This window comes from Lissotriton vulgaris, chromosome 6, assembly GCF_964263255.1.
Source record: "Lissotriton vulgaris chromosome 6, aLisVul1.2, whole genome shotgun sequence".
NCBI lineage: Eukaryota > Metazoa > Chordata > Amphibia > Caudata > Salamandridae > Lissotriton > Lissotriton vulgaris.
The window spans coordinates 649,958,190-649,971,920 of record NC_141694.1 but is presented as its reverse complement, the minus strand read 5'-3'; the positions used below and the strand labels follow the sequence as shown (position 1 = coordinate 649,971,920).

Below are 13,731 nucleotides of genomic sequence, written 5' to 3'. Positions count from 1 at the left end.
GGTAGTGTAGCCCCAGCGATTCTACAGCCTCTGGGCATCCTCTTTTCTTCTATCATTCTACTTATACCATTTACTTATATATGGTTTACTGTGCCCCTAGGGCACCATTGTAACTTGTGCGACTTATTGTATTTTTCTGAAGAGTATTGTTATGTGCTTAGCCCTCTGATCTCAAAGAGTTAAGAGGTGTTTGTTAGTAATAAATAGATTGTTTATTTTCATAACAACCTTTGTGGTGTCCTTTCATCTGGTGTTCAAGTGGTTATATGTGGTAAAACAGCTGGAATCACATGCCAAAAGAGTTTAGCCTAAGACTGCTCTGTCCATGCTACCATTAGGGTAGCTGGTCTATAAGGTTGACTTACAACCAATCACCATAAGGGTTGTTTGGACTGATCCAAGGTGATCACTAGAACTAGTGAGCATCATATATCAGGCCAACTTCTCAAAGGGAGGTTAAGAGGAAAGAGCCTGGAGCTCACTCATCCTACTGGCAGAGGTGATGACAGTTATGAAGTGGGTCGAAAGGAGCGCACATCAGATAGGTCAGAACAAGGTTCAAGTCTCACTGAGGGATCACGAAAGGAACAGGAGGAAACACATGAGTGATGCCCTTCAAAAACCTATTTACAACTGGGACTTGAACAAAGAGGGCTCATCAGGGAGCCTTAAGAAGACGGAAATAGCAGAGGTAGCCCTTGATAGTGCCCAGAGCAGAGCCCTGCTGGGCAAGAGAGAAGAAAGAGGAGAACCTCTGAAAGAGGGGCAGAAAGGGGATCCACAGGCTTTGCTGTGCACCATGCCACAAATTTGTTCCACCTGCAGGCGTATACCGATTTTGTGGAGGGACGACTGGCTGCTAGAACTACATTACAGACTTCAGGAGGCAAGTCAAATGGCCTCAACTGCCGCCGCTCAATCTCCACGCATGTAAGTGGAGACTTGACAGGTTCGGGTGGAGGACCGTCCCCTGCTGCTGCGACAGAAGGTCCTCCTGAAGAGGTAGACGAATCGGGGTATCGACAGACATGCTGAGTAGCTTGGGATACCAGTATCTTCATGCCCATTCCGGAGCCACAAGGATAACTTGGGCCCGGTCGCGTCTGATCTTCAGCACTCTGGGCAGAAGTGGTATAGGCGGAAAGGCGTACAACAGACCGCAGCTCCACTCGTGACGAAAAGCGTCTCCGAGCGAGTGCCGCCTTGGAAATTCTAACGCGCAGAACTGATGACATTGCGCGTTCTCTTCTGTGGCGAATAGATCAAAACAAGGCTCTCCCCACTGCTGAAAGAGGCCTTGCGCCACGTCAGAGTTCAGACGCCATTCGCGATCCATCATGCACCGACGGCTGAGTTCGTCCGTCCTGGCGTTCAGGGAACCTGCCAGGTGTTGAACCACCAGGGTCCCGCCCTGATGTTCCAGCCACTGCCAGAGGCGCAGAGCCTCCGGGTATAGGGTCCACGACCCCACCCTGCCCTGTTTGTTGCAGTACCACATGGCAGTGTTGTCCGTGAACACCTGCACTACACTCCCCCGGACAGAGGGGAGGAATGCCTTCAGTGCAAGCCGGATCGCCCGCAGCTCCAGAAGGTTGATGTGGAGCCGGGACTCCGCCGGAGACCAGAGGCCTCTGATCTCCGCCTCTCCCATGTGGCACCCCCCCAGCCCTGGAGGAACGCGTCCGTCACAACTACGTGCTCCGGTTGGGGTAGGGAGAGGGATCTGCCGCGGACCCAATCGCGGTCCATGAGCCACCACTGCAAATGTCTTGCAGTGCCATCTGAGATCAAGACATGGTCGGACAAGTTGCCCCGATGCTGGGCCCACTGAAACTTCAGGTCCCACTGCAGAGCCCGCATCCGCCACCTGGCGTGATGCACCAGAAGGATGCAGGAGGCCATCAGCCCCAGAAGCCGCAGCATCAACCTGACCGAGACACGGGATAACAGATGAAAGATCGGAATCAGAGCCTGAATATCCTGTTTGGGAGGATAAACCCGAAACTGCGCCGAGTCTAGAACTGCTCCGATGAAGAGGAGCTTCTGAGAGGGACACGGGTGTGACTTCGGCACATTGATGAAGAACCCCAGCAGGTGCAGGAGGTCGGCCGTAGTCTGGAGGCGGCTGACGACTGTCTGGGGCGAACCCGCCTTCAATAACCAGTCGTTGAGGTAGGGAAAGACTGAAACCCCTAACCTGCGCAGATGAGCTGCAACCACCGCCATCACTTTCGTGAACACCCGTGGGGCGCTGGTAAGGCCGAAGGGGAGCACGGCAAACTGAAAGTGCTCGTGGCCTACCGTGAACCGCAGGTAACGCCGGCGGGTGAATCGGTCGGGGATATGAAAATAAGCGTCCTCCAAGTCCAAGGCTACCATCCAGTCACCCAGGTCCAGGGCAGCTAAGACCTGAGCCAATGTCAGCATCTTGAACTTCTCCTTCCGGAGGAAGATGTTGACGTTCCGCAGGTCCAAGATAGGGCGTATGCCCCCTTTGCCCTTCTTGGGAACCAGAAAGTAGTGGGACTACACCCTACTTCTGGCCCAGGAACGCGCTCTATGGCCCTCTTGGCCGGGAGGGCCGTAACTTCCTCTTACAGAAGACTCAAGTGATCCCCCGACAGGTGGTGGTACTGCGGTGGCATGGCTGGAGGGGGTCGCCTCGAAGGGGAGGAAGTACCCCCTTCGGACGATTTGCAGCACCCACCTGTGCGCCAGTGGAGGAGGTGATGGCGAACCCTGCCCCCCACTGGCATCACATGGGTCTGAAAGCTCAGACTAGGAGGGTTTTGAGGCGGATGCTGCAGGGGTAGGTGTGGACTGACCTCGCCGTTGCTCCGGACCTCCGCCACGGCGGTTACCACGTCCGCCACCGCGCTGGATGTTAGTCTGCGATCCGTGGCTGGCAGGACGTGTGGGGGCGCCCCTTCCTTGAACACGAAAGGAGCGAAAGGCAACAGTTTGCTGGCGCGGGGCCAAGAGGCCTAAGGACTTGGCCGTAGCCCTGGAATCCTTAAAGCGCTCAAGGGCACTGTCTGCCTTGTCGCCAAAGAGGCGACTGCCATCAAACGGCATGTCCTTAAGGGTGTTTTGGACATCAGCCGAAAAGTTGGCGGACCTCAGCCAGGCGTCGCGACGAATAGCCACTGTTGCCCAGCGAACCGTGGTATCCAGCCCACACCGGATGGAATGCCATGCCGCATCTCGACCCGCCACAAGGGCTTGAGTGAGTTTAGTCCGGACCTCCTCCGGACATTGTGGCAGCACGTCCACGACTGTGTCCCACAGAGAGTGGGTGTAACGGCTCAAGAGGCACGCAGTGTTGACTGACCGCAACCCCAAACTAATTGAGAAGAACATCTTTTTACCATACTGTTCGTACCTCTTGGATTCCCAATCGGGGGAGCGGTCAGGAATGTGGTCTGGAAGTTAGAGGCCTGGATGACCAGGCTCTCGGGGGTGGGGTGGATGGACAGGAAGCAAGGGTCCCCAGGAGCCAGGCGGTGGCGCCTGGCCACGTTCCTATCTACAGGCGGACCTATAGAGGACTTGGACCAAGTGCCCAGAAGAATGTCTGACAAGGCCTCATTAAACGGCAGCGGAGGCTCAGCCGAGCTTGCCTGCGGTTTAAAGACAGTGAGGAGGTTAGTCCTCACGGCCGCGACAGGGAGCACAAGGCTCAAGGCATTGGCAGCCTGTGTCAGCACCACACTATAGGAAGCCCCCTCCTCCGTAGCCGCGGTAGGAGGGGAGACAAAACCAGTGTCTGGGGAGGTGTCCAGCCCACTGGCATCCCCTACCTCACCTGCCCAGTCCTGAGAAGACTGGCACTCATGTGCCAAAGGGTCCTCGGACTTCTCCCAATCATCCTCGCCACCCATCTCCTGATATCCAGGGTCAAAGGATGGGGCCAGGTCGTAGAAGTAAAAATCTCCTAGTGGCGTTGAATACGGCGCCGAGTGGCGCCGCTCCGAATCGAGGGTAGGACCGGGGTCGTCGACGTCCTGGGACGGCGCCGGAGGCGACACCCTGGGGGCTGGCCTCGGCGAGGTTGTGAGGTCGACCGGCGACGACCCGGATCCGGAACGGGATCCAAAGGAACCCTGCGGCGTCTGGCCCGAAGTCGCCGGGGTCCAAGCACCCGACCCGCGTGGGGACCCAGTCGGGACCGCTTGGCCCGAAGGCGCCGCAGAACCCGACGGAGGAGTGAGCGACCTCATGGCCATGAGGAAGGCCTCGATCTCCTCCGGCGTCGCGTTCTGCCCAGGGACCGAAGAGTGTGGAGCAGGCCGCGATGCCTGCGGCTCCGGCCGAGCCGTGTGGGCGTTGTTGCCCGAGCGTCGGGGGGGGGGGGGGGGGGGGGGGAGTCGGAAGAGCGATGTCGCCTCTTCGCCTTCTTGTGCCTCTTACCTGAAGACTTCGAGCCCGATGACTGTGGTGACTTCGGCCCCGCAACCGGTCCCTCGACCTCCTTCCGGACCGGGACCTCGAGCGGGGCTGACTGCCGGAGCTCGAGTGGCTTGCGGGACCGCTCCAGTCTAGCTTTGGATGTCAGGGCCTGGCAGTCGGAGCAAGACTTGTCGTCGTGGTCGGGGCCCAGACAGTAAAGGCACCGGCGATGGGGGTCAGTAACTGACATCAGTCGGCTACAATCGATGCAGGGTTTGAACCCGGGAACCCTAACGGCACCGTCGGAGTCGAGAGACTTCGAAAGATGATCAAAAAGGATCGAAAAAGTTAGTCAAGAATTGACTATGGGTACTACTTTTTCCAGATCGGCGCTTGCTGTCGTGGAAAATAGAAGAACTGACGTCAGCGCGTGAGGGCGGCGTCTAAGTACTCCAGCGACGTCATCCTGGCGCCAACGACGCCGATGACGGATGCGGAGCTGCAGACGACTGTGAGAAGTTGGCCTGATATATGATGCTCACTAGTTCTAGTGATCACCTTGTATCAGTCCAAACAACCCAAGTCAACCTTATAGACCAGCTATCCTAGTAGCGTGGACAAAAGCAGTATTTAGGCTAAACTCTGAATGGCATGTGAAGCCAGCTGTTTTACCACATATAACTCCTTGAATACCAAGTGAAAGGACACCACACAGGTTATGAAAATAAACAGATATTTATTAACTAACATACACCTCTGAACTCTTTATGAGGTCAGAGGGAAAAGCACATGACAATACTCAAAAGGAAATACGAGTTCGCACAGTAATTACAAGAACGCCTGAGGGGCGCAACAAACCATATACTAAGTAAGTGGAATGTGAAAGTCAATCAAAGGAATGGAGCTGTCCAGAGGCTTTAGGATCGCTGGGACCACACTACTCTAACTGGAGGTAAGTAATAGGAGGCCCACGGAGCGCGTGTGCAGAGTGTGAACTCACACGCGAGATGCGTACAATCGTCTATGGACAGTACAGTTTAAAGAAAAGGTGAGTACGGACGTCCCTGACTAGTTAGGACTAAAACGACTGTGGAACTGGACACTAGGAGAGTCAAGCTACCCTTGAGCACCGAAATGCCCGTGTTACCTCACCCACAGGCTGCGGGTGCATAGGTGCCAAGTCGTGTCGGGTTCCAGCGTTGAAGTCTATGGAGCCTGGAGGAAAAGATGCTGCAGGCGGTCAGGAGGAAGATGTCCGGTGTGATCCAAGGGTGGATCAGTGAAGAGAAGAACCTGAAAGCAGAGGGGACAATGTTCAAAGTCACTAGCCAGTGACTGGAGTGGAACCAGGAGTGGAACCAGATGTCGTCGTCGCTATCAGGTGAAGGTGGACGCTTGTCTCTGCAGCCACGTGGACCAGGTGGTGTCTTCAACGACCAGGATGGAGGCACGAGCTGTCCCACGCAGGCTCTCGCTGTCAGCGGTGTCGTCTCCGGATTCGGGTTCAACAGGCCTTGGCAAAGGCAACCCACGCGGTGAGTGGAAACGGCGTCTGGAGTGGACCAGGAGGGTCCGGGGTGATCCTCTTTTGGAAGGGAGCAAGGGCCAGTCTGGAGCAACCAGACCAGCAGCAAAGTTGTCGGAGCTCGTCAGCTAGGAGGTCACAAGCCAGCCGGCAAGTGACCAGACAACGCGTCGAGTAGCAAACAGGCAGAAGGGCCCCACGCAGATCTCGTGGATGCTGGAGGGCTGATCTTCGATGCAGGAGCTGCTCGGGGTCGGGCTTTTCCGTCCCCAAAGCACTTGGACGAGGATGCCTCTGAAGTTGTGCTGGAGCGAGGTGCTGCTTCTTCCAAGATGGCCGGTCTCACGTGTCTCGTCGCACCCACGGGTCTCAGCTGTGCTGCAGATGTGGGTAGAGGTCGGAGAGGTCTGGGAATCCGGGTCTCGTCGGGCTCTCAAGTCTGGATCCTTGCAGGAAGACGACAAAGGGAAGCCGCTGTACGCTGGTGGTGCCTGCTGGTGCAGGGTGGACACTCCTTGCCCACAAGGGAGATATCTTCAGTCTTCTGTGGAGCAGAACGTCGAAGTCCAGAGTTTCTTCTTGGGAAGTTGTTCAGGATAATCTGATCTGGAATGGGACCAGCTCCTACCTTTATCCAGCTAAAGGGGGCTGCACTACGACTAGGTCCCTCCTCTGGGTGGGACCAGGAAGGGGGGTGGTTACACCCCCTTTCCTTTGTCCGGTCTTGCGCCAGCTCTGGGGCTGGAATGCCCCAGGAACTGGTTCTGACCGGTGTATGCACAGGGCACCTTGTGTGCCCCAGGCATGTCTCATTCCTTTGAGCCCTGTCCTACCTAATACACAAAATCCTGTCTGGGGTGGTGCTAGCACCTCCCAAGGCAGGAAACCCTTTGACTAAGCCTCCCTCGCTGGAAGGACTCCCAGCAGCAGGAGGTCAGACTTGTGTCTGTGGTGGCAGCATCCATTTTGTGATGCTGAGGCTCGAGTTAACTTTAACCGGGGTTCACAGTTACATACATGTCGTGTCCCTCTAGAAGAGTGGAATGCTAACCCCGTCGCCAGAATTGGCGAGGGGTTAGTATTCCAATTCGTATGACACCTTACTCGACATGTTTTGATAATGCTATGCCAAAGTTAGCATTTGACCGCGAGGTACATAATGCCCTTAAGAGTATATGGTATAGCGTTATCATGGAACAGCTATTAGGACTTGGTTCCGCAAGCTGCAAACGGGCTCAGCTCATGCCAGAGCACCATCTCACACAATTCCAAGCACTCTGCCTTCAGGATTGATAAGGCCTGCCATAGGAGTGACTGATAGGAATATATGTGTCCATTTTAGGGTTAGATATAGGAATACTATATCTAAAGCAAAGGGTGATTACACCACCTTGCCCCAGCTGTCGTGCAGCCAGTTGTGTCAGATTTGGATGGCCAGCCAGGGGTGGCATAATTCATGCTGCAGCCCCTGGTAGGCCCTGGGTGCACCTATGCCCTGGGTACCTAAGGTACACTGTACAGGGGCTGATAAGGTGACTCAGTATCCAATTAGATATGTACCTAAGGTACATGGAATCCATTTTACAGAGAGAGCAGTGGGTCTGTGGTCCTGAATAGCAGGGCCCCAGGTCAAATAAGTCGAAAAACCAGCAAAACACCAGGCAAAAAGTTGGGGGCAACCATAGTCAGATATGCACCTTCCTACAACGACGCCTACCGACGCGCAAGGGTACTGCTACGCAACAGTTTCCGGATTCAGTCTGACGCCTGGGGATATTCTAAGGTAAGTAATCTAATACTAACCTGTTTCTTTCAGATATAACTAGCATGCTTCCAAAACCACTACTATCAACATAAATTCTTACCACACAAAGATGAACAATAGTTTGAAAACAGCTGAAAAGGTACTTGTAGGTTACTCAAATGGTCCCAATCCCAAAAGCAGAGTATTACTTACGGACTAGTATTTTGAGAGGCAAGTCTAGGTTCTGATCAGCTATAACGATGACAAGGGCTGTTAGGCTTCCATTTCAAGGAATTGAAAATTAATAGGTACATCAGTGAAAGCAATCTGCAAGAGGGATTTTCTTCCTTTGGGGGCTTTAGGTCATTTGAATGAAAGTGCTTGAAGCAGAAATGAGGACGATCCAAACGTCACAACACAAGCATGAGGAGTTACCTTTATAAAGCCAAAGTACTGCAACTTGATGTGACAGTTCTCAAAGGTTTCATAGGGCATGAATCCTACACACAAAAGGAAAGGAGAACATGGTACCAGTTCACCAGATTCTTTTTTATTTTTTTTTATTTTTGGAAAACCTTTATTTGTAATTCAAAGTACACCGCTATTCAGCCGTACATCCCGGAGGCTAGGCAGCATTATAAAGCAACACGGAAGTGTGCACAAAACAGTAAAAGGAGCAGTCCGGTTTAATTTTATATATTATAAATTGAACTTCATGAACAAAGTGAGAACCGAAAAGGGACAAGAGTAAAGAAGGGAAAGGGGAGAAGGAGGGGGGAGAAAGGGAGAAAGATGGCAAGGCAGAGGAGCATAGAAGAGCGGTAAGGCACATATCCAGGGGGAGAGGCGGGAACTTCCGCATCATAAAATAACCAAATCAAATAAGCACACATGTGTACGGTTGAGCAAGAGACAGGATTGCGTCACGTGAAAACCTGGGTGGAGGGATTGGCTATGGTGAGAGACGAATCTCCAGTTGGACTACCTCCGGGGGCATACAAATATCACCTCTATACGCATTCCAGGCCCCCCAGACCAGCCCCCACATCTTGGGCTTACCCTGGGCTAAGTAGACAGTCTTCTCCCGGAGCATGCACCAGTCCATGTTGTTTTCCAAAGACTCACAGTGGGTGGGTCGGAGCACCCCATCTCTGGGCAATGTCCCTCTTGGCCACCATATTCCCCAGTGTGACCCATCGGGTTTGAGCGTTATTGTAGTCAGTCGGACCCCACACATTCAGCAAGCAGCGTCGAGCTTCCGCAGGCAAATCCACACCAGTCACAACACACATAACCGCATGCACTCGTTCCCAATAAGAGGCTATGGCATGGCACTCCCAAATGGTATGCATAAAAGTGGCCAGCATACCACATCCCCTCCTACAAAGGCCGTCCTGGGAAAGCCCCATACGAATCAACCTGGGGCCAGTGACATACACCCTGTGAAGTACTTTCAGCTGAACCAAGCGCAGTCTGGCCGAAATTGCCACTTCCTTAGGGGAGGAAACCGCAGACTGCCAGTCCTCGTCATCCATCTCAATCCCATCATTCATCCAGAGGTCCGTCCGAACATTGATAAGTTTTTTGTAGGTCAGGGAAATGGCGCTGTCCGGCATATGGCCGTCCAGCACCCTGTCCTCCAGCGGGGATGACTCGGGGACTTTTTCACCTACAGACATGGAGGACGTAAGGGCATGCCTCAACTGCGCGTATCTAAAGTATTCCGTGGCCCCCAGTTGAAATTCAGCCTGTAGAACAGCAAACAATTTAATTTCCCCCCTGGCCATCACATCCGCCACTTTGGAAATACCAATGAGGTCCCATCGATCAAACCCTTTTGAGTGCCACAATCTCCCCAGCAAGTCAGAGTCGTAAAGGGGAGTAGCCATGGTGAGCCTACCCTTCCACCCCAGTGTCTTCGTAACCGCCCTCCATATATGCACCGCGGTCCTGGTGGGACCAGTCAATTTCCGGTCCAGTGATCTAGAATAAAGCGCTCTGTAGTACATCCCGTCGTTCATGAGCCAGCGATCCATGGCATACCCCGGATTAACCACCGGTCCGTAGAAGCCATGATTGATAGCCGCCAGTTGAGAAGCCCAGTAGTGCCGGCGTACATCGGGCAGGGCAATACCGCCGTCATACCACGGAATGGTCAGTTTGACCACGGCAATGCGCGGCCTTCCGTCCCACAAGAGGGTACGCTGCAAGCCTTCGATCTCTCTGAAGTATTTAGAAGAGACTGGGTCCTGCGTGTTTTGAAGCGCATACAAAAATCTCGGCAGGGACATCATTTTGAACAACGCCGCTCGTCCCAACAAGGACAGCGGCAATCTTTTCCAACCCTCCACGTCACGCCGAAGGCGTGCTAGAGGAGGGAGCAGGTTGTTGGCGTACCGTGCCCTGGCATCCGTTGAAATATAGATGCCCAGGTACTTGAAGCCCTGTTGCGAGACCTGTATTGCACAGCCCCTAGGGAGACGTGGAGTGTCCCCGCGGAGCACGTAGAGGTAGGACTTGGACCAGTTGATAACCAGGCCTGAGTATCCACCAAAGGTACCCAGTACATCAAACACCACAATCAAAGACCGACAGGGGGAGGTAAGGTAAAGAAGAATGTCGTCCGCGTATAGCGAAACACGATCTTCCAACCCCGGTGACCACTTGATCCCATTAATATCAGGGTGACTGCGGATCCAAGCAGCAAGCGGCTCCAGCGCAAGGGCAAAGAGGAGCGGTGATAACGGGCAGCCCTGTCTGGTACCCCTGCGCAAGGCAAAGGAAGCTGACATGCGGCCATTGACCGTTATGTTGGCCATCGGGGAGGAATAGAGAAGCCGAACCCAACTGATGAAGTCAGGGCCGAACCCAAACTTAGACAGCACCGCCCAGAGGTAGCTCCATTCAAGAGAATCAAACGCCATCGTCGCGTCCAGCGAAGCCAGGACAGTTGGCTCGCAGAGCATGTGTGCCCGCGCCATGACAGCGTGAAGTCTTCTAAGATTAAGGGCAGTGTTTCGGTGAGGTATGAAACCGGACTGGTCTGGGTGGACCAAGTCCGCGATCACGCCCACGAGCCGATTGGCCAGCAACTTAGCCAGGATTTTGGGCTCGGCATTCAGCAATGAAATAGGGCGATACGACCTACAAAGGTCTCTAGGCTTCCCCTCCTTATGGATGACCACAATGGTGGCCAGGCGTTGATCCAGTGGAAGTTCACCAGCTTCTCGGGCTTCCAAGAACATATTCATCAGGGGCGCGGTGATAGTGTCTGCTTTGATTTTATACAGCTCCACCGGGAGACCATTGGGACCTGGAGCTTTCCCGGAGCGCAAGGACCGTATTGCTAACGCCACCTCGTCAGCCGTGATGCCCCAGTCCATGTCGTCACGCTCGGTATCAGACAGGCAAGGGAGCTCAATCCCCTCTAAAAGGGAGGCCGAGTCCGATTCAGTCGGAGCGGAGACTGATGTATAAACCGTCTCAAAGTAGTCGGCGAAAGCCGCAGCAATAGCAGTGGGATCAGTAACAACCAGACCATCATCACCCAGAATCTCAGGCACCCCAAGGGAAGCCAACTCCTTCTTGTCTAGCCAGGCAAGGAGTTTGCCCGCCTTGTCTCCGGCGTCATAAATCCTCCCTTGCTGTTCCCTGCCCATCGCCCTGGCAGCGTCAGTGACAGTGGCTCTATATTCCGACTGCTTCAGAGAGAGGGCATGCAACAGTTCAGGTGTCGGTCCCAGCGCCAACTGGGAGTTCAGTTCTGCAATATCCGACTCCAACCGTACCATGTCCTCATCCCTTCGTCTGCGCACCTCAGCTATCAAGGAGAAAGCCTCTCCTCTAAGGACAGTCTTAAAGGCCTCCCAGAGGGAAAGGGCCGACGTTACCGTACCTGTATTCTCAGTGAAGTACAGATCGATCGCTTTAGCAAGGAGGTCTCGAGTCTTGGGGTTGCGGAAATACCAGGGATTGACCGGCGCCACCCTGGTCGCCGCTGCGATGCCAAAGTCAAAGGATACCCAAACTGGAGAGTGATCCGATATACCCCTGGCCATAAGGCGAGCCCCAGAGACGGTCTGTGCCTGAACCGCGGGTATCAAAATGTAATCAATTCGAGAAAGACTACCGTGGGCCCCCGAATGGAAAGTGTACTGTCGTTGAGCGGGATGTAAAAGTCGCCAACAATCAATAAGGCCCATAGTGCTCATGAAGTCCGGGAGCCATGCTTGTGCGCTGCGTAGATCTCTGGACGGAAAACGATCCAAAGTGCCCGAAACCACAGAGTTAAAGTCCCCGCCTAGTATTAACAGCCCCTCTGGGAGGCCCAAAATGGCGCCTCCAAGATCTTGGAAGGTAGCCGTTTGGAAACCCGGGGGGACATAAACAGAAACCAAAACCAGGGTACGTCCCTCCCATCTGCTCACCACGGCAACATAGCAGCCCCTATCATCAACCACTGTGGACTCCACCTCCAGGGGAAGAGACATGCGCACCAATATCCCCACCCCTCGGGATCCCGAGGAGAACCCGGAATGGGCCACCATTTTGAACCCCTTTCTGTTCAGAGCCCTACAAGTATTGCCAACGAGATGAGTTTCTTGCAGGAGGATAACATCGGGAACACAACGTTTAAACATTTGTAATACAACACCACGTTTAATACGATCCCCCAACCCATTCACGTTCCAACTAAGCACATTCAAAGTCTTACCCCCCATCATCAAAGATGCCCCGTCCCAGCCATCCCCCCCCAGAAAGCAGCCACCGATACGGTGTATTCAAGACAGTAGCAGCCTCGCCATGAGAAAAGTAAAAAAGGAAAAGCAAAGGAAGAACACACAAACCAACCGCCCCCCACCCTGCACCCCTGCATTAGACTAAAAGCCCCCCGAACTAGCAGTGTGCCTGTCGCCCCGTGTAAACTAACCTACAAAAAGCCCCCAGAGGAGAAAGGAGACATCCCATCACCCCCCCGTTACCCTCCAAAGTTGAGAAAACAGGAGAATTAAAAAGGAAACAAGAGTCAACGATGCCATCCGCAGAGCCCCTCGCAGAAAGAAGACCAACATGGTAGAGTTTATTCCTGGGAACCTGGGCCACCCGACGCCTCTTCCGACAGATCCTCAGGATTAGTCCGACGCTGAGGCAAAGTGTCCAGCCAGTCCCCCGCAGCATCTGGCAAATCAAAGAACAGCGTCCGATCACCATGTTCTATTCGAAGTTTCGCTGGATAGAGCATGGAGTACCTCAACCCCATCTCCCTCAGTCTCCGTTTAACTCCCATAAAACTTTGCCGGCGTTTCTGTACAGCCTGAGTGAAGTCGGGGAAGAAATTCACTTCAGCATTCTGAAACCGCAGCGGACTGCCACTTCTCGACGCTTGTAGGATTGCGTCTCGGTCCCTGTAGTTAAACAGTCTGGCGATGATGGGGCGCGGGGACGCACCAGACTTCGGTTGGCCACCAGGCAGTCTATGAGCTCTCTCGACCGAGAAGAACTTACTCAGGCCTCCGGGCGTCAAGTGCTTCACCACCAGTTCCTCCACAAACAAATCCGCAGCGTCCTCCTCCGCACCCTCCGGCACACCTGTAATGCGGACGTTCTGGCGCCGTGCCCGTCCCTCAAAATCATCAAGCCGGCGCGCAAGCATCAAATTAGCGGCCTTCAAGTCCCGAACCTCGGTCTGCACGTCCGACATATCAGTAGTCAGACTCTACGTCTTGATGTCGAGTGACTTGACCCTGTTGTTCGTCTTCCCGAGGTCGGCCCTGATGAGGTTGAGCTCGATCGTGAGGGTATCGACCTTGTTGGACAGCACTTCATGCTGTTTGTGCATCTCGGCCTTCACGCCAGCAATGGCTCCCATCACATCCCGGAGGGTGGGTTCTGTATCTTCCGGGGACACGTCCTGCTGCGGGTCCTTGGTATGGCCCGATGCACCTGGCGAACCTTTAGAGTGAGAAAATCGTTCAGGGATGGTGGACTGCGAGTGGGAGGGTTTCCTGCTGACCCTCGGAGGCTTCCCTTTGTCTGGAACTCCTCTGCCCGCCATGTTGGGCGACGGGGATCG

The 13,731-nt window shown here is 54.1% G+C and overlaps 1 protein-coding gene across 1 annotated transcript in view; it reads right to left on the bottom strand.

Annotated features, from left to right (window-relative positions):
* The window catches only part of MDN1 (midasin AAA ATPase 1), a 2,142,100-nt gene that overhangs the window by 673,818 nt on the left and 1,454,551 nt on the right, over positions 1-13,731 (bottom strand). The gene's annotated exons all lie outside the window — the stretch shown is intronic.